We start from the raw sequence: 26,709 nt of genomic DNA on the forward strand, positions 1-26,709 counted from the left end.
GCATGGTGATGTTGGGTTGGCAGTTGGACTTAGAATTACAGAATCACAAAATGTCCTGAGCTGGAAGGGAACCACAAGGATCATCAAGTCCGACTCCTGTCCCTGCACAAGGACAACCCCAAATTCACACCATGTCTCTGAGGGCGTTGTCCAAGTGCTTGTTGAATATCATCAGGCTTGGCACCTTGACTGCCTCCCTGGGGAGCCTGTTCCTGTGCTTCACCACCCTCTGGGTGAAGAACCTTTTCCGAATATCCAGCCTAAACCTCCCCTGGCACATCTTCCTGCCATTCCCTCGGGTCCTGTCACTGGTCACCAGAGAGGAGAGATCAGTGCCTGCCCCTTTTCCCCACCTTGTGAGAAAGCTGTAGACAGCGATGAGGTCTGCCCTCAGCCTCCTCTTCTTTAGGCTGAACAAACGAAGTGACTTTAACTGCTCCTCGTATGGTTGACTTGATGATCTTAGAGGTCTTTTCCAACCCTAATGATTCTATGATTGTTTTAAGGAACATTATTTTTCAGTACACGATTATACTGAATGGGTACCAATATATCTATGTATTTCAGTATACCAGGAGTGAAGAAACCCATGTTAGCACATGAGCCATTCTGCTTTTATGGGAAAATCGCTGCCTGTTCATTAAGCGGTACCTTTTGGTTGTAAAGTATTCCCCTGTGTGTGTGTCAAGTACGTAAGTAGATCTGCATGTGTATAGAATAAAGTTTAACTCTCTAAAAAGCTGCAGCATCTATTTAAGAGCTGAAAAGGAAGGCTTAGTGCAGAAGGTATTTTAGCTGAGAATTAAAGCCAGTTTATAACAGTAGAAAGCTGCCAAATGATTTCTAAGTCTGTGCTCAGCTAATCTGCACAAAAATACTGTTTCAAGCAGAATTCTTACAATTCATGTTTAATATAGTCAGAGGAGCTTGAGGAGATTTATTGATAAGGTTTTCACACCATTTGGAAGGATGAATTTAATTTTTTGCTTAAATTATGATTTTTATTTGAGCATCTAGATTTAGCTTCTCTTAGTTCTCTAATGGTATTTTAACCTCTGATAGCTAATTCCTATGTGGAAGTCAGCTTGGGAACTAGTTTCCAGAAGGGGATTGGAGATGGAGGAGCGGTTTCTCACCCCTGAGGGATGTGGTTGTGGGAATTTCCTCCACCTGCCAGGATCTCCAGCTGATCCCCAGCTGCTGCCCTTTCTGCCTGGGCCTCCAGTGTGAGGACCCAGCATGACCCATCTCACCACTCAGAGGCTCCAGCCAACTCCCCCAAACATGCAGCAGTAGGGGTTAAGAGGAGAAGCAAGGTGGATGGATGCCTCATTGGCAGTTACCAAAAAGCAAGATCTTCTAGTTCACAGAAAGATTAAGTGGGAAGATTTCAGGCTGTAAAAGTATTTTATTCACCTCAGTTTCTTAGTCACCAGAGGATAAAGGGTCCAGTGTGATTCCTCGTTACCTTGTGGGTGTTGGGTTATGTGATTAAAAGCATAATCCCTGTAAACACAAAGATGCAGGGAGAACAAAGGCAGGCAGAGAAACCTCAGTAACCTCATCAAGGAAAATGGAGCACACAGCATTGGCTGCTCCACAACACATCAGAGAAGACTGATTAGACCTTGTTACCTTGTGTGAAGCCTGCCAAGATTAGTCAACCAAGAAACCGTCTCCCAGATGCCTTGCAAACTAAAGGTGTTTATTGCTTATGGTGTATGACACATTAAAGGACGCAATTTTGGGAACGTGCAAGACTTACTGTACAATATGTAAGGCAAAGACCAGCGGAGGGGAAAGGGAAGATTTGAGGTCAGTCAAGGAGGAAAAAACATGGGAAAATGAAGCAAAAAGGGGCTGACCAAGTATAGCTGAGCCCTGTGTTTGATCACCACAGCCTATCCTGTATTCTAATTAAATCCTCTTTCTAGCTATCTTATGTGTAAGCATACTGTCGATTCTGAGTGGGCATGTGTGAACACTAGCTAACTTCAAACTAGATTAGCCGGCAAACGAGGTCTAAGTATGAATAACTGAGTGGGACCACATACCCCAGGTCAACAATATGCACTCTGATTCACTTTACCCTCGTGTGAACTGCCTTTGTATCACCAGAGTGGATTTCTGGTTTTGTACCTGGAAGCAAGAAGTGATCCCAGCTCTGTTGCAGGTTTAGTGTGGCCTTAAATAAGTCGCTCTTGCCAACCCATGCTTTGACTCTTGATGAAGCTACAGGCCATCTACACTACAAAGCTATTGCAAGGATAAATAAATAATTTCAGGTTGCTCAGAATGTGGCTAGATTCTGAATGGCTACCAGTAATGCAGGGTACCAGCCAGTGATCAGAACAAACAAGGAATATACTCTGGAAAAAAGATTATCTTATTGCTTCTATCAGCTTGATAGTAAATTATGCTGGAGTGATGAAGAGCTGTGATTGGCCCGTGGTCTTGGCAGGATCCATTACGAGAAAGCCACTTATTGTAGCTTTGTGCACTATGGCTAAGGGCTAGAAAGGGAAATTTTCTTCAGAGCCAAGCTTGTCAGAGAAGGCTCATTTATATCAGCACAATTGCTTCTAGTCAAAGTTTCTGGCACTTCCTTTGCTACTCTAAAAAGATGTGGGATATTAATTTCCAAATGCAGCTTCACCTCCTGCCCTATCTTGAAATGAAACCATTAATCCCCTAATTTTTAAGCATCCCAATCTCCTGACATCAAATAGCATTTAGTAAAACTGCATGTGATGGCAGCATCCACATGGCTCTCGTAGTTGAACTCTTCCACATGGCTCTTGTAGTTGCACTCTTCCACAGGAAGGTTGCAGGTGGCTTCAGGGAAGCTGAAGTAGGGACAGATGTAATGGAAGTACTAAGGAGGTTGAGGATGCCCTGCCTGAGTACTGTCTTGTGTGGGTGCCGAATTAAGTGTGAAAGAGACACTATTTCTGTCTCCATCCATTCTGTCCTGCTTAGAAATGTCTTTGTGGCAAATCTGTTCATAAATCAGGTGCTCTTTCAGCAACTGCCTTCAAAATTAAAAGTTTGGGTGTCTGATGACAGTAGAAGAAAAGGTGTGGGGATATCTGGCTTTGGTGCACAGTTCTCTCTCCAGGTTAATGTGCTGCCAAGGGGCAGGTCTTTAATCTTTGTAGTGCAAACCTGCCCCCAGGATTGTGGGATTTAACCCTATTTTGGTTACATATACTTTTGAGATGCCCAGATGAAAGATAACCAATAACATAAAAGGTTTCCTATGCAAAAAAAATTATCCAGATGTTTATTGAAACTAATCTCTGCCAATTACTACCCTAAGGGGTGCTCTTTTTAGGCTATTGTAGATGACAGGAGTGTCTTCATCTCATATTGGCAGACCTGCTGGTTCTTACTCTGCGGGACAAAGGGTTATTTGTAAATACATTGCAGAGGATTTGCATCTCCAAGAGGACCTGACCTCTCTAGGAGGTACCAGTGCCCAGCATGTTGTAAGCTGAAGCTCAGATGTTTCATTTCTCGTTTCTAACCAGCTCTGTATACAACTCATATTTAATTTCACAATCATTCTTATAAGCTAGAGGTTGATTTTTTTAGGGAATTCACACTCATTTGAGTGAAAGAGTAAAACGCAATAGTGTCTCTAGATGCAGTCTAAGTTTGCTGGCTTCAATCTGGAAATGGTGCTCTCAAAAATATTAATTCTAGTCATTTATATGTGTCACGCCCAGTGACAGGATTGATAAGGATGAAAAATCAGGTCTGTGTTACTTAAGGATAAAAATTTGTAATAATATATTACAATATTTTCTATATGACTGAACTGTCACTAAGCAAGCCTGGGAGTTTGGAGCTGTGCTTAGCAGCTGGATTCAAAATAATAATAATTCCATTTTTAATATATTGCAGCAAAATGATAAATGTAGATCCAAATACATTTACAAATTTGTCATCATCATTAACATCTCTCAAGTTAAACATGTATATTAGCATATCACCCTGTATCCATCTATCCATTAGAACTGATCTCTGTTATGGCTTTGCAATGTTTTGATCTTTAGCTCTGCTTCGAGCTTGAAGCTCCCCTGACTGTTGCAACACTATTCTCTTTAGAAAACTGAGTTGGAGATCAGTTTTCAAAGGAGGAGTCATAATAGGCATTCAGATTCCCTCATATCACACATATGTGTCTCTCATAGCATCTTAATGGGTAAAGGGTTATTAACTGTATGCACTGATGTGGTCCTCATCCTATGCCAGCTGAAAACACAACGATCAAATCAAAAGTAAGGAACAGTTCTCAGACATGTGCAATTACATTGGCAGCCTTCTCAAAAAAAGCAAATTGAACCGTGATGGAGCTCAAAGAGTGAATGAGACAAGCCTCCCCTGTCCTCTGCATACCATGGGCTCCAGAGCCTGCAGCAACAGGAAGCACCTAGGCAAACTTACACACCTTTCCTTGAGCTTCAGAAGAACCAGGCTTGGATTCAGGCATCCGCTCAGCTGCCGCGGCCTGCCTCTGTGCTCCCAGGAACTCAATCCTCACAGCTGCCTGAGGCACACGAACAGTTAATACTAGGACTGGTCTCTGCAGATTCGAGCTACTCTATATTCTGTGTGCAAAAAGGGTTTTAATCAGTATCCAGAGGAGAATGTTATGACAGACCCAATCTGGGATGTTCTGCTAGTACAAATTAAGCTAGCTTAAGTGTTAAATCCTCTTTCTCCTCTCCTGCCAGTCTGTGGGCTCAGCATGTTAGAAAATGCGCGGAAACTCCTTGCTCTACAATAGCCACTGGCTTTTCTGTCCTAGTACTATGGAAAGGGAAGGCCCTGAAGATCTGGCTTATTCATTTGCATTTTTTAATTCACACAATCTGCAAAAAGCTCCCTGCTGCACAGCTCCCATTTGGCCTGAGCTGCATCTGTAAAGGCATTCTTTGTCTGGGACTCGGAAACCAGAGATGGAAAAGGCTTGCAAGATCAATTTGTCCATACCCTGGGCAATGTGAGACTCTTCTCCATTGCACAGTAAATCTCTATGTCCCTTGCCTAGGTCCCTCTTACAGACCCACAGGGACAGGAGATTATCCCACACTCTAAGAATGTGTTTAGACCCTTGTCCACTCTTTCTGGCTCATCACTGCTTGACTTCCTCCATCTGCCTCCTATCTACCCTTCAGTTGTGATTTTGGGATGGGGGAATGTGGGGGGCAAAAAACCTTCTTCTCCTCTTTTTTGTGCCACAGGCAAAACCTTGGGTTTCACAATTTCAATCCTGTCCTGCCCTTCCTTACCACAAATTGTATCAGTGGTGGTGCATGATTGCTCTACTGTTAGAGCAATGGGATGCACTTGGTTTTGAGCTACTACCTACTTACTGCCAAAGCCATGGAGGGAGGCTGTAATGCCACAGCATTAGCAGCATGTCCTAGAGCATAGCCTGTCAGCAGGGCAAGGGGCTTAGCTCATTGGTCTGCCCACCATGACAGAAAATTGCAGGTATTACCAGGTGATGTCTACATTTTCCCTGATAACACAAAAGGTGCAGGATCCCATCCCTGAGTTGTATTGCTCAGGTGGCACACAACGGTTTTTCTTTCTCCCCATTTTACTCTGAGCTATGTTACATTTCAGCTGGAGCATTTTCAGAGCAGTTTTCCCACTCCCAGCCCTCCCCCAATGTATGTGGTTGCCCCAGTCTGTCTAGACAATTCCACATCCCCACATCCCTTGCCCAAGCCAAGGAAATTCCCAATTCCAACTACTCAGATACAAAGGACAAAGTTCAATATCAGAAATGCTGGAAAGTTCTGATGCCTGTTTTACCCTTTAAGCCTACTCTGTGGAGGGGCAAGGGGCCACACTACCAGATTTAATTGCAAAATAAAAGCACTTTCAAAAATACTACATCCCCTCCATTTTAGGTATTTATAAATGCACATATAAATTAGGCAGTTCTATAGTTACAGTTCTCTAGCTACAAAGCCAGGCAGAGTTCTTGTTCACAAGCTCCTTACCCCCCACCCCTCACCCACTCAGGTCACAGTTTTATTATACTTTACCTTCTGAGTACTTGTGTTTTCTGGAGGGACACAGAAATCAATTGCATTTGCAGGTTTTTTTTAATTCAAAAAGTGATTTTGTTTCTTTGATGTGAGTTTTATTAATTACCTAACATGTCAATATATTTTCAGCTAATGATTTCAAAATAAGTAATCACAGGCAGCATGTAGAACAGCAAGAGGCTTATGTTGTCCCCAGGACTTCTAATCACCTCCTGGACAATTAGCATATCAATAATTTCCATTAATGTAATGGGCAGTGTGTGAAGTTTCCAGGCTGCTTCCAGAATCTAAAGTAGACGAAAACAAGCAAACAGAGAGGATTATTTGGCAGTGAAGTAGATAATCAATAAATGAATGGCCTGATCAATACATATCTCCTAGCAGGACCACAGCACTTTAGCTCCAGCTGTCTCTTAAAGGGGTTCTAACGAATAAATAATAAAAGTCAAACTAATATGTCTTGATGATGAAAATTTGCTGTAATTTGCGGGAAAATGCCATAAAACTACATTATGCGTGTAAATCCCCAGCTAAAGTAAAATGTTAAACCACCTATAGTGTCTATGCTACCTGAAGGTCTGAGACTTTAACTCATGCCTCTGGTTTAACATCTATTTTAAAACTAGAGTGCCTCTCTTTTGCTCCAGGTCACAAAAATCCACATCATGGAAACATATGTGCATATGTGGGAATTAATTTTTTTTATATTTGCACAAAATATTTGGTGCTATCTCACACTGATGCCTCTGTACACAGTGTAGAGGAACCTATCTTCCTAGATAGGTTGAAATAGATGATCCCTAAGGTCCCTTCCAACCTGGGATTCTGTAATTCTGTGATTCTGTGATATAAGGAAACGTAACAAAAAGCAGGAAGTCGTTAACAATACAAGATGGGAGGGAATGGACTAGCCAGGATCCTAAAACCTTCATAGGAAAATAAGACCTAAGCTAAAACTGAATTTTCTGAGTGTCAGATCTTAAATTAATTCTTTTGGAATTGAACCCTGAGGTCCTTAATCAGACCTTTAAAATGGTCTTGACGACAAAATCACTTTGTGATTAGGTAAGAGGTGAAGAAAGGAACCCATCTTATCTCTTCTAAGCCCTCCTGAAATCCAAGGCAAAAAGATGGCAGGAGAAGATCATCTATATGGTGGTTGTAGTTCCTAACTGGGAACCTGGCTGGTATCTGAAAAACTGTGAATTAAGTAATTTTGTGTTTGCTATCAAGGGTAAATTGAATGTTTGCTTACATTAAAATGTGTGTTTAAAATGTTATGTTTCAAAATGGTAATCGGGAATTTGGCATTTGTCCAAAATTCAGTCTTTTCAATGACTAATGCTCCTCAAGCTGTCCAAGGATAAAGTCCTCCTAGACAGCACTTCTTTCTAGGGTTCATCTGACTTTTTAAACATCTGCCTCAGGACGAGCTACATCCCCAGAAATGCCTATTTCTCTCCATCAACTGTGAGGGAAGCCCACAATGTCTGGCTCCAGTGGAAACAACTGCACTGGAAATGCCTGGAGCTAAGAGGAGATGAATCCCCCCCTGTGTGTGACAGCTCATACATTTACAGTCAGACATCAGACTGGCTGTGCCTGGAGTGAAGCGTATCCTCTTTATGGATCCAGAGCCAGAACCCTGTGAGCTACAGCCCTCCTGGGGCAAGAGGGGGTACTCAAACCGGGGCTCAATCACTTCTCCCACCCCTGAGGTGCAGCCAACAGTAGTGTGTACAGCAAGAAGTTTGCACCCTAGGAAGCACAAGAGGCTCAGCAGAAATTTATGACCCATACAGGAACTTGTCCAGGTTTCTCTAGTTTTCAGAAGTGCGAAGAACTTACTGGTTATTGCAAGGACCCCTTAATGACACATCATTTTGGGTGCATGGGGAAGAGGGAAAACATCAGCATTTGCAGCATTGTTAGTGCAGTGTCTCTGGCAGCAGTGATTTGAGGAAAGTGCATCTCTCGTTTCCTTGCCACAACTTCTGAACACCTTGAGGCTTTCTAACAAGGAAATGCACTGGCTCAACCATGCTTAATATATAAGATCACAGCACAAGGTTGCATGACCAGAGGTCTGATGCAGGGGCCAGAAATACTGCGTCTCTATTTCCTAGTGCTTAAGAGAGGAAGAGGAGTAACAGCTGAACGAATCAGCCCACCAGCTCAGTTGTCTCAGCTGGACTGCACACAGTATAGACACAGACATAGTATGACTTTAGATAAGGGTATGCATCATATAGCTTTTTAGTATGTACTGTTTGTTTGTGATCAGTCCAGTGAGTTGGAAGGGAATAAGACTCCAAGTTGTAACAGCGAGTTGTTCTTATTTTACACAAGAGAGCAATGGCATATTGAAACACTCACTTTGATGGTTTCCCTGGTCTGCAGGGAGTGCTCAGTAAAAGCTTTCTGCTACGTCTGGATCGACATAACTGGCATTGTTGGTCCCACATGAATTGATCCAGGAAGTACTGCAGTACAGAGACGGTCCAGATAGGAAAGCAAATGTCACTGACAGGCAAGATCTAATTTCATTGTTAGGCTAACAATGTGACTGATGCTGAGCCTGTAGGAAATTATTATGGCCTAGTTGAGATTATGCATGCAATGTCAGAAGAGCCCTTCTCCACCCCTGTGTGCATCCCTGCCCTTCCCTACCATGCTGCAGAGAGCAGCCAGCCCTTTGCCTCTCTTTAATCACACTTTTGTTAAATAGGTAGGCCAGAAAGCTGTATAAGCAATTACAAGCTCCATAACAATGGTCTATCAGCCACCTTTCCCCACCCTTTCCTGAAATCTCATTTAAAAAAAAAAAAAAAAGGAAAATCTGTCTGTATGGAAATCCAGCGTGACCTCTCTTACACATGCATTGGCATTTGTTCCACCTGCCAGAAGCACAAAAGTCTTTTCAGGTCCAGAGAGTGCTGGGAGCATCAGCAGGGCCAACAGCAAAATGAACAACAGTGCCACAAACCAGAATAGGAATTTGAATCCCAGCAGCTCCACTAGCACCTGAAATGCTCCAGCCAGCAGATACCTCTGGACCAGCACTGGCCAGCATGTCTCCCTCAGGAAAAAACTCTTCTCTTTGTCTGTCCAAAAAAGGAGCAGGTTTGCGTTATAGCACAGGACAGCTTTTGTTTGTGACATATTCTTTCCCATCTCACGGACTAGGGGAGAAGCCATCTTTGCTCATACTCCAGCCGGAGTTAACAGAGCATTGTGCAAAGCCATATGTCCACACATGGTGGGACACCAAGATGAAGCTCAATTTACACAAGGGGATGGCAAGGTATCAGGTAAAGAACTATGCAGCTGACTTCAAGAGACAAATTACAGCCTTCATGTATGTAGGGAAACACCACAGAATCACTACTAGAGAGGCTATGTCTATCATGTAGGCTTACAATCAAATCTCAGCAAAAGGTAAGTCCGGATGAAAGGTACCAGTTTAACAGTAGGTGTAGGAGAAGATCTAGAAGAAAGTCGGAGTGGTCCCTGTTTCTTTGCAGGTGGCTGCATAACAACAAGGGTTGTGCAGAAAGTGAAGATCCTGCACTAGGAAGGTTTGGGTTTCCCCACTGAGCAGCATGTACTCAGATCCCTGAGGACTGCCCTGCTTGAACTCATGTGGATCTGAATGAGTTCTGGTTCTGAGACAAGTGTCTCCCAGGTGTGAGTCAGAGCTGAACTGAAAACAAAAGATAGTTTTCACTGGCCTGGAATTTCATACAAAACTAGTGCAAATTTGGATCTGAAAACAAAATATCCCCGAAGTCCAATGGGTTAATTTTTTAGAAGCTGGTGCTATTGCCCACAAAATAGCTTCATTACTGTTTGTATTACACTTACAGTTTTGCATGAGATGGTGCCCAAATACTTAGCATGGGCTCATTCTGCACTTACATGGCCACCAGGTTGATTGATTTGGGTTATTTCATAATGGCTGAGTGTTTACTTATCCAGTTTATTGTTAGAAGCTTCTTAAGGTTGACTGCAGCACTGTATAGGCATTCTTTTGGGTTAGCTTGTAAAAATATAGTGATATAAACAGGGAGTACTCCCCTGAGCTTGCATACATCAGCAGAAGTCAGGCCCTAGTGAAGCTGTTTGAAAATCCGTGAGGCTGAACTCGCTGGGATGGCATGAAAATGGAATTTATCTTTATTAAACCTCATTTCAAAGCTTTATTTCTGAGTCAGTCAATTTTTTCCAAGTTTGACCTTATTAATGGCTAACTTGAGACTAGCACTGAGATGTAGCAAGTCAAATTAAGCTGCCCTGAAGCCAGCTGAGAGGTGTAATTTAAAAGATAGCTCTCTGTACTCTAATTTCTCCATGAGACAAAAGTTCCAGCTTAGGAACACATTTGAGTGTCAGTTTCTATCCTATACAGTCAGTCAAGATTGTAAAGTGTAGAGAATGGATGACTGAAGGAAAACAAAATCAAGAGAATCTTATGGCAAGCAGAGTTGGAGACTCTAAAAGAGCAAAACAAGTTGTAAAAGTATTTTTCCCAAGAGTGAGAGGGATCCTAGCAATAGAATCACAGAATCACAGAATCACAGGTTGGAAAGGACCTCAGGGATCATCTAGTCCAACCTTTCTAGGAAGAGCGCAGTCTAGACAAGATGGCCCAGCACCCTGTCCAGACGTATCTTAAAAGTGTCCAATGTGGCTGAGCCAACCACTTCCCTGGGAGATTATTCCAACAGCTGACTGTCCTCAATGTGAAAAATTTCCCTCTCGTGTCCAATCGGAATCTCCCCAAGAGCAACTTGTGTCCATTCCCCCTTGTCCTCTCCATGGGACTCCATGTAAAAAGGGAGTCTCCATCTTCTTTGTAGCTGCCCCTTAAGTACTGGTACACGGTAATGAGCTCCCCTCTGAGCCTCCTGTTCTCCAGGCTGAACAAACCCAGTTCTCCCAGCCTATCCTCGTATGGCAGCTTCCCAATCCTTTGATCATCTTGGTGGCCCTTCTCTGGACCCCTTCCAGCCTGTCCCCATCCTTTTTGTACAGCGGGGACCAGAACTGTACACAGTACTCCAGGTGTGGCCTGACAAGTGCTGAGTAGAGCAGGATGATGACTTCTTTATCCCTGCTGGCGATGCCCTTCTTGATGCAGCCCAGCATCCTGTTGGCCTTCTTGGCTGCAGCAGCACACTGTTTGCTCATGTTGAGCTTTCTGTCCACCAGGACCCCCAGGTCCCTTTCCACAGAGCTGCTCTCCAGCCAGGTGGATCCCAGTCTGTGCTGCACTCCCAGATTATGTTTTCCCAGATGCAAGACCTTACACTTTTCCTTGTTGAGCTTCATAAGGTTCTTGTTGGCCCACTCTTCCAGCCTATCCAGATCTCCCTGCAGACCAGCTCTCCCTTCTGGAGTGTCTACTTCCCCACTCAACTTGGTGTCATCAGCAAACTTGATCAGGTTACACTTGACCCCGTTATCCAGATCACTTATAAAGATATTGAATAACATTGGGCCCAATAGCAATCCCTGGGGACCCCCACTAGTGACAGGTTGCCACTTGGAGAAGGAGCTATTTACCACCACCCTTTGGGTGTGGCCTGTCAGCCAATTCCCCACCCACTGCAGAGACCACTTGTCTAGGCCATAACGCATTAATTTCTCCAGGAGGAGACTGTGGGGGACTGTATCAAAGGCCTTGGAGAAGTCCAGGTAGACAATGTCCACTGCCCGCCCCATGTCAGCCAGGCATTAGTCCATCATGACAAATTTCCTGTCTTCATCACTAAGGCAGAGGACACAATTTTTTGTGTTCTGTACAGAGGAAGAAAGGGTTAGTGAATTGATACAACATCAGGTCTATTAAGATACTTTAAAGCAAATGGTAAGTAAACAGGAAGCTAGGCAACAGGAATGCTAAGAAGCAGCTATGAACATCAGGCAATCTAAAATTACCAGGTCAAGACAATTTCTGTCCAGCATATTATTACAGACTGTTAACTTGCATCAGTCCTGTCCCAAATAAAAGATAAAGAGTTAAACCAATGCTTAGAGGGTCTGCCTTACTGTTCTGAAGCAGGAGCTAGAGTTTCCAAATCATCCGTACCAGAGACGTATGGCCTAAATGCAAACACTTACCAAAGGCACTTAAATCTTCCCAGAAATCCTTCCAGAAGAGGGATACTCTCAAAAGGTTGCAACACTACATTAACAAAATTCTTTCCTGCAGCATGTAGGATTGAATAAACTTCTGCTCTGATACTGCTTTTCACCTTTAACTCTTACATCCTGCACCTCCCTTTTGGTAGCGATATCAGGGAATTCTTCATTGCATCTGTGATTGATATTTAACAGTCTGTCTTCATGAGTGTTGTTGCAGGGAACCACTGAGGACTATCCCTACTGGAAACATCAGAGAAATACTAAAGCAGGCACCTGGAAAAAAACCAAGAAGGCTATTAAAAATAAAAAACACATCTTTCAATTTAACCTGCATCCAGAAGAGAGAACAAGGACTTACACCAGAAATGGGAAAATAATTTCACACTGTAGGACAGAAAGTCTTGGACCTGGCAGAGTACTGGTGTGCTGGCAACCATTCCCAGCATGAGTTACATTAGTTGACCAAGGGGATATCCTATTCCATTCATTCTCCCTTTTGTGAGCCAACAGTTAATCTTAGCACTTCTTTGTGATCGTTTCCCCTCTATTCTTCACCTGTTTGGATGAGAGTTTCCCAATGTGCTAGCCCTGTGCTCAGCTTGAGGAAGACCTCACCCACAACTCTGACCTCTGTACAATGCTGCTATAACAAATCTGTTTGCAGGTGTGGTGCAGCATCTGGCTATTTGCCTTAACTGATGAGACGACCTCTCCGCTTCTGGGGAAGCAGACAGCTGCCTTCCTGCTGCAGCCAGGTGATGCCCAGTGTCAAAGCCTACAAACATGGCAGAGACCGGTCCCTCCCCAGGGAAGGAAAGGGACCACCAGGCACAGGCTCTGGGAGGCCCCCAGGCTCTAATTCTGCTAGCCCAGGCTAAGTACCTGCCTCTAGTACCTGTTCAGGGCTTCCTCCCCTAGAGCTGGACAGCCAAAGGGGTTTCCAGCAGAGAAACCTGAGCTTGTGTCTGGTGGTAGCTTGCCAACGCTTCATGTCACAGTGGGGGGCCATAAGATTGGACTTGTACTGCTTTGACCTGGATTTCCCAGATTAGAGGCTCGATCCCAGTCCCCCAGGCTGCCCCATTCACCCTGCAGCTGGCAGTGCAGAGCAGCCTGGCACACGTTAGCTGGATGCAGTACTGTGCTTATACATTAAAAATGCCGTAATGTGGGATGGCTTCTTCCAAGCAAAACAGACTTGTGGCCCGCTGCCTGCCCCTGGCACTGCTGGTGCTCGCTAATAACGTGTCATGGGAGCAATGAAGTGCTCCCCTCCACACCTGGGCCATCTGAGGCTTCATTTTATAAAGTGGCCATACCATGGGGAGAGGGGAAGGGTGGATGGAGGGGAAGCAGGGACCGGGGTGGCCCCCCATGTTCTGCTGGGCCCTGTGGCAGCATCACCCCAGGCAGTGGGCAGGGAGGAGAAGCCAGTGGCAGGCACGAGACCTGCCTGCACTTCGTCTCACAGGAATTAATACCCTTCTCCACTTGACATGTCTACATAAAAAGCACTGCCAGTCCTCCTGTAACAGGCATTATATTATTATAAGCATTTATCTAAGGCACCCAGGACCTAGACACTGTAATTAGAGAGCAGTTAAGGTCAGACAAGAGATTAGTTAACAGTAGTTCTCTGACTCGGCTTATGTGCCTTGTTCATCTTCATTCAAAATGATTTAGTTTGCTGACAGTCATATAATTTTCTGCTAGGTAATCCTGAACGTATGAGTGTTTGGCCATGAAATGTTTCCCAAAATTACCAGAAGCTGAAAGTTGCACTACTCCCTTCCAGCAGAGTGTTTCCCCCAGCCTGCGAACGCAAGCCCAGTGTCTCAGTCCTCTCCCATGCCATCCTATGCCTGAACACATGCAGCCTTTTGTGTAGCTCCTAAAGCTCTACTAATTCATCTAGTCAATGAGAAAAACTTATATTATGCTGCTAATTTCAGGCATTTTTAGTCTGAATGCATTTGGCTTTGACTCATAGATGAATGTTTATCTGACAGGCCTCATCCTTGAGTGGGAATTTAGGATTTGTTTACGTGGACTGAAACATGCAAAGTTATACATGAGAAGACAGGGCAGTAGTAATCTGGATTGCCCAAGCCCAGCCTCTTGCACAAGCGTCAGTCATTCTCAGTGCCAGACTGAGGATTTTACATTTGTTTTGACTACATTAGGAGAACAATGTCTCCTTATCGCAGTACTCTACTAATAAAAATAAATGCCCATAGCAGGGAGGAAAAATATTGTCCATGATTTCATATCCCATCCAATGTAATTATTTTCATGGTTTCTTTGTATCTCCTTCCTTTTTTTCCTATTAGCCTTTTCCAGTAAACAACAGAGGACTTGCAAGGTTAGCAGAGATTTATTTTTTTTTTACTTTATGAATGGCACATCAGCACATTAACATACCAGACATATATGTATCTGTATCTGCTCAGAACACCACACCAACAGCAGGCAACCCAGCGTGCTTTCCAGCAAAGGCACTGCCCTGCAGTGGCCAGGGGAAATGCTCCAAAACATTATGCAGAAGATTAGGATGATTGCAACAGTCTTTCTGGCCTTAAAATACACAAAGCTTCAAGTAAGGGAAATGATCCTTTTGTAGCAGAAAGGCTATCATCACCTAATGCAGCTCACACCATTAGAAAGAAACCTAGAATCATAGTATCATAGAATCATTAAGGTTGGGGAAGACCTCTAGGATCATCAAGTCCAACCATCAACCCAACACTACCATGAATCCTAAACCATGCCTTGAAGTGCCTCGTCTACATGGCTTTTAAACACTTCCAGGGATGGTGACTCCACCACCTCTCTGGGCAGCCTGTTCCAATGCCTGACCACCCTTTCAGTGAAGACATTTTTCCTAATATCCAACCTAAACTTCCCCTGATGCAGCTTGAAGCCATTTCCTCTCATTCTATTGCTAGTAACCTGGGAGAAGAGACCAACACCCACCTCGCTACAACCTCCTTTCAGATAGTTGTAGAGAGCGATAAGGTCTCCCCTCAGCCTCCTTTTCTCCAGCCTAAACAACCCCAGTTCCCTCAGCCTCTCCTCATAAGACTTGTGCTTCAGTCCCTTCACCACCTTTGTTGCCCTTCTCTGGACATGGTCCAGCAACTCAATGTCCTTCTTGCACTGAGGGGCCCAATACTGCACATAATATTCAAGGTGTGGCCTCACCAGACCTAACACAGAGTACTTGGATTATTTCATGACTAATACTTCCATTTTTAAAAAATCTGGCCCAAACCTACTCCAAAACCCCATGTTAAAATATAGTTAGAATATCAAATACATTTATAGAGCTGTGTTTTCTTTTTCTCTCTCTCATCACACTGTTCTGCTTTTCTATCATATGGTAAGTTTATCATCTGCTGGTTGCATCAGGTGTGTATCGAAGCCACCCCTGCCCTGCGGACATACTTCTGGGGGATGGGCTGGGGCCCTTGCAGAGAAAAATGGCACAACCACAGAAAAATTGTTGCATCCACACCAAACTACACATGTTTGGAGAGGTCAGTAATCCCTCCAGCCAGAGGAAAGCAATCGTAACTGCTAAATTATGGGACTTCAAAGCTTTCACTGCATTGTAAATCCCGAGCACAGCAGCTGCTGGGTATTGTCTTGGTGAGCAAAACTGATCAGTCTCATTTAATCATGTCACACTTCATTTGTGCCACAAGTGTCAGAATACTGGTCAAAACAAGGTTAACGGGCTACAGTGCGTCACAGGACAATAATCAGATTAAGCGGGCAGTTGCCCAGTTACTGGCCATGATTATATTCACCCTGCAATATTGCTTTTAACTATTTGTGACTGGGTTGACAATCTGGTATTAGAGGCAGCAAGGACAAGGCTAGGAACCCAGGGGAAGTTAGTTATTGCTAGAGATTAAATGGGGCTTAAATGCAAAATAAAATCTGACAAGAAAGATATAGACATATTTGCATTTGCACATACTCTGTTTTTTTAGTATTGTGAGGGGCCATTAGTATAGGCACAATCATTTTTAAACTCTGTTTGTACACACATATATTTACTGCAGCAGCAACCCATTAAGAAATCTATTAAAAATAAAACTGGGGAAAATGAATGGGGCCTTTTCCTAGTACTTTACAGGTCATAATAAAACAGGACCTTTCCTTTGACACTTTCTTGATTATTCAACTTGAAATGCATTTTTCACAGCTCTCAGATTTCATTGCTGCATCACCAACTCAGTGGGGACAGAGCATGAACTGTACAGTCTCAGTGCAGCTCCAGGTCAGGTTACAAGTCTGTGGGGCCCTACAGTCTAAGTATGCAAAGAGAGTGACATCATTTGCAAAGTGACACAGGTCAGCGAGACTAATGCCCCCAGCTGCCTGGCATCAGCCTAACTGCCTGGACTTGATGTAGAGTTGCCATGGGAAATAACAATGCAGGAAATACAGAGATTAAAAAAATATCAGTGTTTTAAAACCTGTGTGATAAATAAAGATGCAAACTTTCCTCATCACCCTCCCTCCCTTCAGGTTTTAGGGGGAAAGCCACAGGACTTTGCTGAAGACATTGGGGTGAGGGTGGCAGGAGGGACCCATTGTGGCGGTGCCCCTCTCACGACCTGCCTCCTGGCAGCAGTTGGAGCAGCCACTGTGCTCCTCCCTTGCTATTTCTTACATGGATGAAACAGAGAGGAATGAGAATCAGAGCTAGCCCTTACATCATGAAGTGCTTCCCTCTTGCCAAAACATTAATTTAAAGGACAGTAAAAATGGTTCCGACTTTGCACAGAAATATATAATTATTGAAAAGGTGTCAGATAATTAAATTGTTTTATTGTTTTGGGAGCCTGACCTTTTCTACATTGAGATTCATGTTCTCTGGCTTGGCGTGCATTCTTGTGTATAGACAGACATTTGTTTCTCTTCTGTGACTCAGTTTGACTGTCTGTAAAGTGTATTTGATCCTATTATGATACAAAGCCTTGCTAGGCAAACAATCAAAGCAACTCGAGATTCCTGAACAAAGCCCTGGTTTTCCTTCAAGTGCAGCTTTGCCAACATGTAGAGCTTCTCCAGTTCAGGGTCTATGCCTCATGAAATCAAAGGATTTAATACAAATAGGAAGAAGTATTCCTCTATGCACTTTGCTTGGCCAGCGGAACACAAACCCAGAACAAAGGGGAGAGCCAAGCTAAGCACAATGCCGAAATGCTTGGAGATGCTGGCAGTGTGGGCTTTGCACCCTGCACCCTGGCCAGCCAGAGGCAGGTTTGCTCTCAGCCTTGCCCAAGGTGGGGCTATTGAACTGATGAGGCAAAAAACACTGCCAGAAATTACCTTAAGAGCAGAAGAACTGAGGAACCTCCTGAACCCAGGCTTATTTAAAACTGCTGCAGCTGCTGGAGCGTACGCTTCTGGGTGAAGTCAGGCCATAGGCACTTTGCATTTTGGGGTTGTCAGCACATCCTTCACTGTCACCTCCCCTCAGCTATCCATCTGGCATACACCTGTGTCTTGCTCTTGGCAGTACAGATGCTTGAATACAGAAGAAGCCTTTCCTTCAGCAGGCTCAGAGAGGATGACAAACTGATTTCTCCCCTGACTTCCCAGTCAGAGCACCCATTAATCCACTTCAGGCAAAATGTCCTGGATTAGTTTTAACAATGTAAGTAGCTGCTGTGAGTTATTCTGGTTGGTTTTGCCTGGAGCAGGGCTGGGAGTGCTCACATGAAGTGGTTTTACCAGGAGAGCTGGTGAATGGTGGTGGCTATAGGTGGAGGAGGAGGTACCAGCTCCGGCTGGTACAGCTGGATTAGGGATAGGACTTGTGGCCATGCCCTCTGCCTAGCAGGAGAAAACTAGTTTCTTTTCCCTTTCTTATACAGAAGGTAGGTTTTATCCCTGGAGGTGTGTGGGAGAGGCCCAGTAAATCTGCAGTGAAGCACAGTCTCAGTGCAATAGTTGCTTTAATATGGAGTTGGAGCAAAAGGAAATACAGCTGAATGAGAGACACTCCCTAAGATTCAATGTTGGCCAGGGAGGGTGGTACATGCCCCTGGGGATTGTCTAGGGAGAAAGCTGATAATGGGAAAGCTTGCAAAATCCAAACTTAATCTCTTGCACTGCAGAGAACTAATCCTCACACTTGACATCAATCTTTTCAATGGAGATATAACACCCTTATCTTCCATGTTGCTCATTGAGCTAGAAAGTAGGGCCTATGGTCTGGATATGAAGCTGCAGAAATCCTTACACTGACATTGTCCTTCTGCTGGCTTTTAAGATTTCAGTATGGACTGGGCTCTCTTTGATGACAGTCCACCTTTGTTATTTTTTAAGAAACATACCCATGGGTAGTCCTGGTACAGCCCCTTCTCTTGAATTAAGAAACCTCTCTTGGCCCAGCAAGGAAGAGGCCATTGGCAAGTAGGACTGTAACAACCTGCCACCCATGGCAGCCCACTGGAAGATCTCCAGACTAGGAGCCATCTGGCAGCAAATATGGCTCTGGTCTCTTCCATGGTCTTGTATGCAGCATCATTTGGAGGGCCCTCATACTTTGGATTTGCTGTCACAAAAGTGGTATTTGTGTTGCTAATGATGGCAGCCCAATTAGCCTGGAGACAAAAGCCTTGTTTCCCTCACTGGAGCACAGGCCATACAGCTTGCCCTACCTGCAGCACTTGAGCCAAAGCCCACTGAATTTTCTGGTCTTCTGGACCAGACCTATAAGTTCACATGCCTCTTTCTGACCCACAGGCCTTTCTGGAGATTTTTGATTTCTCCCTTTCACCCTGCCCCTTACTTCTGTTTTTGTTGTTCTTACTTCTGTTTCTTTAAAGAGAGAGGCTCTAAGCTAATACAACACATTGCACAAGCCCTTGAACTAACAAGAGCCTTGAGGCAAGGATATTTAGATGCTCACCCAGCATCTCCATAAACTGCAAGATAACCTACTGGTTTCTATGGAATCAGGAAATGTTGAACTTCACTGTTTGAGATAACACTCAAAGGATATAAACCATTCATCAGCAGCCATGCAGTGGCAGAGCAGCCCAGCCTGTCCACAGTCCAAAAGCAAACCATGAAACAAATCTGTATGTATGTGTCTTAATACACATTAATTGCAACTAGAATTAGACCTCCTTGGATTGCCAAAACTATTCACACAATCAAAATCTTCAGGGTTTCCAGATAACTCTAGGATTTGTGAATAACACAGAAATGAGCAGTAGCAAGGGAAGGAATGGAAGCTCCTATATATCATATTGATTAAAACACAAGGACTGCCCTTAGAGGAGGAACTTAGCATCAGATGGGATATCTATTGGCTGCTCTTGTAAGCTGCTTCCAGCTCTGACAGCAGCGATTCAGGACATAGGACAATAAAATAGATAGATAACATAGATAGACAAAATAGATAAAAACAAATCTGCATTTTCAGCCTCTCTACAGTAAAGAAATAGTCCAAGAAGGATACATGTCTTTATTAACCACTTGGGAACAGAAGACAAAAGCAAATAACAAAAAGAATATGGCACAGATGGAAAGCATTTTGACAATGAATCCTTTGAAGTCAGATGATTTTTTTGTTTGTTTTCATACAAAAGAAAAATACACCTCTGTCTGGCAGCCTAGCAAAAGGTCACACAACACTGGAGTCCTGTAAGAGTCCAATTTCAAAACCCAAATGAGTCACTGTGTGGATTTCACCTGCTGGATGTTGCTCTTCTGTTGGCAAGAATTCCAGCTGTGCACGGGTTGCCGCTTCACTCACATGATGCAGGAGCAGGAGCAAAGTATGACAAGTTGACACCACTATTTCCTTTGAGCAACAGATGCCCACATTTGACATTGCTTGGATCTCTCACTTAAACAGTGAGAGCAAATGGGCCTATTTAAAGTTTGTACAAGCAGGTGCATGTTGCCCTTCAGCTATACACAAACACTTGGAAAGCACAATTACAGCAAGAAGAAAAACAAATGTTTTTCTCCTTTGCAGCCCAAGCACAGGACACCTGTGCAGTGGGGTAAGGAGCAGAGGGGGAAGAACAAAGAACAGTTAGTACTGGGCCGACACAAATAAGAGATGCTCTGCTTTTTTCCTGAGCCACTTCTCACCAGATCCTAGCAGACTCAAAAATGGCAAGAGTCTGTCCCACATATATCAAGGAAACAATTTTCTTGCAAGATGTTTTCTAGCTGATTTTCTACAGAACAGAAGAAAAGCCCTTTTCTTGGTGAGGGGATTACTTGGCCTCGCAAGAGCTCATCCATTGGCAGTGCTGCTCAGCTCACCTCACATGAGCATCCTATCCATCAATATCTGGGTAGCGTTCAAGGGGCCAAGCAAGCTTCCAGGGTCACACAGAAAGGCTGTGGCCGAGTCTGAAAGATGATTTTGCTCAAATAAACCCCAGGCAGGCAGGCAGGTACTCCAGCTGTTTTCTTTCCACACCACAGAAACAGCAGCAGCACCTGCACAGAGGGGCCATCATAGTGGGCTTCCCCCACAGCAGATGGACTTGAGCACATGTTGTACTCAGTAATGCAACTGTGCCTTTAATCCTGCCTTAAACACATGTTGGAAATAAACCCCAGGAAGATGAGAGGGTTACCCTCCTGGTGCTGCCCACCTGCCCATCAGGCTGAGGACCTTCCTCACCCCACCTGCCCCTTGGTACCTGCCCCTGCAGACAGCCAGAGCCTGGCTAAGCCCCTGCCCGGCGTGCAGTGTACATGCTGCTGGAAAAAGCTGGCTGCCTTCTCGCAGCAGAGGAAATGCCCTGTACCCACCCGAGGGGGCAGGCGTCATCAGCTTATAAATGTGTCCTGAAATTGGTTGTATCTTCAGGCAACAAATGTAAATGCAATGATCATACACGGGTAGAGAAAGATACTGCATTAGCCCTGATGCCCAATTATAAGAAGCAGCGCTTGATGATTGTTTCTTCCTGTTACCTGCTTATTCCCTCTCTGATCTAAGCATGATGCCTCAGCCGCACTGATTAACCAAATCACTTTTACACATTTCATCCCCACAAGCACAGCCTCTTCTTCAGGTGGAAAAAGACACTAAGGAAAATAGCATTACTTCAGGCAGTAGGGCAGGGATTGGCAGTTGGGCAAGGACGTGAGATGCACCTAAACCAAATCATTAACTTCATTTTTGAAGTTCCTTTGGCTGGAGATGTTCCTTGTCTCTGGCAAGCTTCTACCAGCACTGCTGCCCCTGCCCCAAGGATGTGACACACTGGGCATGCAGTCACTGAGGGCAGCTGGGGACATGTTGATCCCTTTTGTTGCACAGTGCATCCTCAGCAAATGCTGGGTGGGCACATCGATGTGGCTGAGCTTTTGGGCCAGCACAACTTTTAAAATCACCACTGCCACTACTTTCTACCTCATATTCTTGAATGGTTAGCCTGTAAACCTGAAGGGACATTTTGCAAACCCTTATGACCACCTTTGACCAACCTACTTTGGCCTAAGAGGACAAAGTGATATTTTATGGGAGATTTATCTAGCAGCTGATCATCTTTCAAATGCTGATAGTGGCAAAGGCTTCCCTGGGGATCTTTTTTAACACACCATGACCTCACTTTTCTTTTTAACAGGAGAACCTCCAAAGGCCGTGGTGCTCTTGTTATGTGCCCTCTGCAAAAATGGTGAGGAGAAATTTATGGTCCTTCTATTTGGAAGCAAAGGTGTCAAAACAGAATAAAAACCTAGAGCCAGACTGTGATTTTAGTGAAGACAAATGGAAACACTAAGGGACTTCTATAAGGAAAAGGGAACTGCTACCATGTCACTGGAGATGAGAATCCAGCCCAAAGTCAGGAAAGGTAGGGCCAGATGGTATGCTGTGCTGGGTTGCTCACTTGCACTATGGCTTCTCTGCCTTCTGCGAGCCTCGACAGCCATGTGAAGTTGTGAGCTGCACCATATGAGCCCTGCAGATTTCAGCACAGCCTTTCTTTAACTCGCCTTCAGGTGTTAATTTTGAGTGGTACCAAACAACCAGAACGCTATTTAAAGCCACTGAGTACCATGGGTACAGCACACCTAGAGACACAGGGCCCCCAAAAGTGACTGTTCACCCATGGAAAGCCTGAGCTGTGCCCCAGGGCAGCCACAGCTGGGGAGACAGCAGCACTCACCCACTGTGCCAGAAAGTCACTGTCTTCAACATGGGCACAGTCGGTGGCAAGGGGTACCCAAACAATGGGAAGTGGGATTATAGCTGATTTACTGTCTATAACAGACTGTTGTGCAGTAGCAATGGCTTTGGATCTCTACAAGTTTTCAGTTGTCTTTGAGTCAGTGACCTAAGAGATGAAGTCTCCAGCATGTTTTGAAACTTCTTCAAACCAGCAATTTCCTGAAAATGTCTTGTTGCATTGCCTCTGGTGCAGTATTACCTTTTTTGTTCATTTGTTTTATTTAGTTTTGTTGCTATGCCTTTGACCCTTGAGTTTGCTGCCCTGTGGTCAGCGGGGACCTGGCTTTTTCATATTTTCACAGCACAGTGACTCAGCAATGACAAACACTGGAAATAAGTGATGGATCAACCCACCCTTTCACTGCCCAGAGACTGAACTTTGGGAAGCCCCAAGAGAGCGCTGGCAGCCAGGGCAGCACCGCAGGGCACAAGGGGGATATACAGCAGCACAGGGCAAAGTGCTCAGGATCCCCACAAAGTAGCACAGGATTAGTTGTATGTTTGGCCAGCTGTGTCCTTCACTGTATTAGCAAAACCAGTATTGCCAAGAAGTGGCAGCAAGGAGGCAGAGGTAACGTTCTCTCCACAAAAGCCACCCTATTCATCCAGACTCGAGAAGCTCCATGCTTGCACACTAAAACCTTCCTGACTTCCTCTGGTGCATCTGTCTTTCCCCAGCTCAAGCCCTTGTGCTCCCAGGGGTTTACGCACACACACATACACACACACCCACAGAGGTGGGTTTTGAGATGCCTGATGGCAGCCCAGACCCCATACAGTGCAAAAGTGAGGGGCCAGAGCCATACAGGCAAGTCAGGGAGGAGGTGTGCTCACCGTACTTGTCTGTTGATCTGACAGGCTCAATGCCAAAACACTTTTCAGCTCAAGTGCTGGTTGATCCTGTGTCCAAACTGCCTGAAACACCGCACCATGCAGCTGTACTCTGTTTATTGGCAGCACTCAGGCTAGAGGCTTCCCATTTTGCCTCATCAAGGTCACCTGGTCACTACTGAGTTCATTGGGGCCACAGCCATTGGGAATTAATGTTCCCAAGACACATTTCCACTAGGGGCATTTTTAATTTCTGCTTCTGGACCAAAATTTTCTCCATTACATTGCTGCTGCAGACTTTCTTGGGAAGATGCTTTCCTTTCTGTCCTGAAGCTCCACCTCCCCAGTATGCCCAATAACTGCCAATATACATATTGAGGAATCTGGTACCTGTTGGAAAGGAATCAAACCTCCTTTGAATCAGAAAATAGAAAACAAGGTTTTCTGGAAAGGAGAATTCTCATTTGCACAACTAGGAAGCAAACTGCAGCTCCATGTTAGTTATCTTGAACTCCTTTGACGGTGGAGAGATCTGCCAGGGCCACCTCAGGAAACGGTGTTAAGAGCCTGGGAGGGAGCAGCCTCGAGGTAGGTGGCCAACTGCCCTGGGGCATGTGAGTGTCCCTGCAGGCTGAAGAGTCTGCTGCCACTTAGTTGCTGGCTTCTTTGCATCACTGAACCTAATTAACAGCAAGCACGGTGGTGAAATGCTTTCTGCACTGACATATGGTCACCGTAAGCAGTCTAGAGCTGTGAGTTCACTGCACGCTGCGGAGCGGGGAACTAACAGCAAGAGCTTTCACTGATGCCAATCCTGGCTCAGTGCAGCAATGCTGCTTCCCCATGAAGCTTCCATGAGCTGTCTTCTCATCTGAATTTCATTGCTTTATCCTGTTGCTGCACGAGGCACTTGAAGCCGCTAAAGTCTCAGTATCTGGGCAATCTTCTCCTACTATAAATAAAAGCTGCCTCTTTGGGTAAAGTGCCGTCAGCCCAGTTCTTCAGCAAGCAATACCAGTTGGTGCGTTGTTAGCCTATCTGCAGAGGATGCAAAATTGCACCTAACATCTCTCCCTCACCCAGAACAAGCCTGGAGGAATATCCTGTGCCATCTGACTTGCCTTCATTAAGTTTTCTCTCCTGCTTTGCACTGCACAGTCCATAAGGTAGGTTGACCATGCAAGACTGAAACTGGTAATAAATAAGACACGTTGAGCAAATAGGACATGCAAATTGGAAGGAGTAAAGAACCTCTGTGGCACTAGGACTGCCAAGGGGCCTTTGCGAGCCTGTTCTTCATTGTGACAGCAAGAGTCTGCAAACTACACAGGTAGTACAATAGTGAATATATGGCATCTAAAATGTTATGTTTCTGGATTTCCCCATCAATCTTAAATCCTTGAGTGTGCTTTCTCTCACACACACACACAAACAGAGAGCAGATCTGATCATCTGAATGAGGGAAGAAAGATTATGTGTAGACAGTTAATAGTTTTCAGTGGAAAAAGTAGATCTTATGGTAGCAAGTTGTTGTTAGGCCAATAAGAATTTGAGAGTGACTGAGGACATATCGGATAAATGTTGTATGCATCCAGCTGTTCTCTACCTCTACACAGACACCTACTTTATTTAGCTTAATAACTGAGATGTGTCGTTATATTCCCACACCGAACACCTCAAGTCAAACTGCAACAGGTACAGCAATCAGATTTTCAGGGCTTCAGCTCCCTTTTCCATATTCTTTTTTGGGTTTCAGCTTGACTTTTGCTGCCTCTCCTTCACCACCTAACAGAGCCCACATAGCCCTGGCTGCATCAGGGCAGCTCAGGGGCTGCAGCTAGGCCAAGGCAAAAGTCAAACAGCCAGTTGTGGTCAGGACCTTCCCTAAGCTCTCAAGGAAAGGAGACATAGAGTTTCCCTTGATTTCCTCTCGTGCTTCTCCAAAAAGCTCTGACCCTCTGTCTTGTGAAATAGGCTTATCATACTTTATCAGTAAAGCTATCAGGTTGTTTATAATAACAAGAATAAACTGCAACCATTCTCATTTTGCATGCTCTCAGTATTTCCTCAGCTGGTTTCACACCGTACAGATCCACCATCAACGGGTGATCTTTGCTGGATCAGAATAAACAAAGTTATCTTTACTTCTCCACTTATTTCCTAGCAAAAAAGACAAAGATTTTAAGGAAGGCAAAAGGAAAGAAAGTATGTGTGGGCAAGTGACAAGCATAATGAGTAAGGAGGGGCAGTGCTCATTGTTTCATAAAATTCGCCATATGTTGTGTGGCTTCATTACTCAAATCTTGTCTGTGCTTGTTTGATGATTTGATCAGCTGTTGACTTCATTTCATACTGCTGCCAATTAATGACTTGGCTGAATTCACTTGGGTTGTGTCCCTAGCTCAAGGATTGCATTTTGCTCATTTTCAGTCATTTTAGTTATTAAGAAAAAGAAAAAAATGTAGTCTGCTTTAGAGGTATTTTTAACAATTTCTGTCTGTGTGGTTATTTAATTTGCAGTAAAGCCTAACAGGAAAACATAGCCCGGAGCCTTACTCGAAGTCCCCATAAGAGCCACCTACCCACTGGGTACAGGCACAGGCAACCATAACATTCTGCTTCTCCATCTTTCACAGGCTGCTGGGACATTTACTGGCTACAAGGTAAGTATCTTGAAGATTAGTAGGAGTATTACAGAATGGGCTTGATGGACCACCAAAGCCAGTTTCCCACAACTATGGATAAGTGCATTTTAAAATCCTCCTTCATACACTTCCCATGTAAACTTATTAACATGTAGCTTTTGAAAACGATGGTATTCTCTCTGGGGGGTTATGTACTGTTACCTATAAACCACGGGGTAAGGTGCTTGTTATCCTGTAAGCATTTTAGAAAATTTACATGAACAGGTGACACCTTAAGCTATTGCTCAAATCTAGGTATTTTTCAACAGCCTTGTCAGACAGAAACTAACAGAGCTATGTACCTTCAGTTCCACTTTCGCCCTTGTTAGCTGTCAGAGTCTGTGCCTGGTGGATGGAGACATCCATGGTCCAAGCAATGCTGTCCACATGAGCACAGGTCAGACTGCATTTGACAGAGGGACTGAAAGAAGCATGTGATTGTACATATCAGACCGCCATGCATGAGTCCATATGGTTTAGTGCAACATGTGGACTTGATCCTGGAAGGTGGTGAAAATACTAATGCATCCTCTGTGAATCTGATCCATCCAACATTTGTGTGGTTCAGACCTTGCCTTGGAAGAAGCAGTCTTGCCCATTCTTTTCTGCTTCCCAGGCAGTGAAGCAGACCAGAAAAATAATGGGGAAAATCTCTTTTTCCTCTCCATGCTGAAGTCTTGTGTATTTTTCCCTGCCACACTGCGGATGTGACCAATGACAAAAAATATTAGATGTTAATGAATAACAGTAG

This window comes from Phalacrocorax aristotelis, chromosome 5, assembly GCF_949628215.1.
Source record: "Phalacrocorax aristotelis chromosome 5, bGulAri2.1, whole genome shotgun sequence".
NCBI classification, from domain to species: Eukaryota; Metazoa; Chordata; class Aves; order Suliformes; family Phalacrocoracidae; genus Phalacrocorax; species Phalacrocorax aristotelis.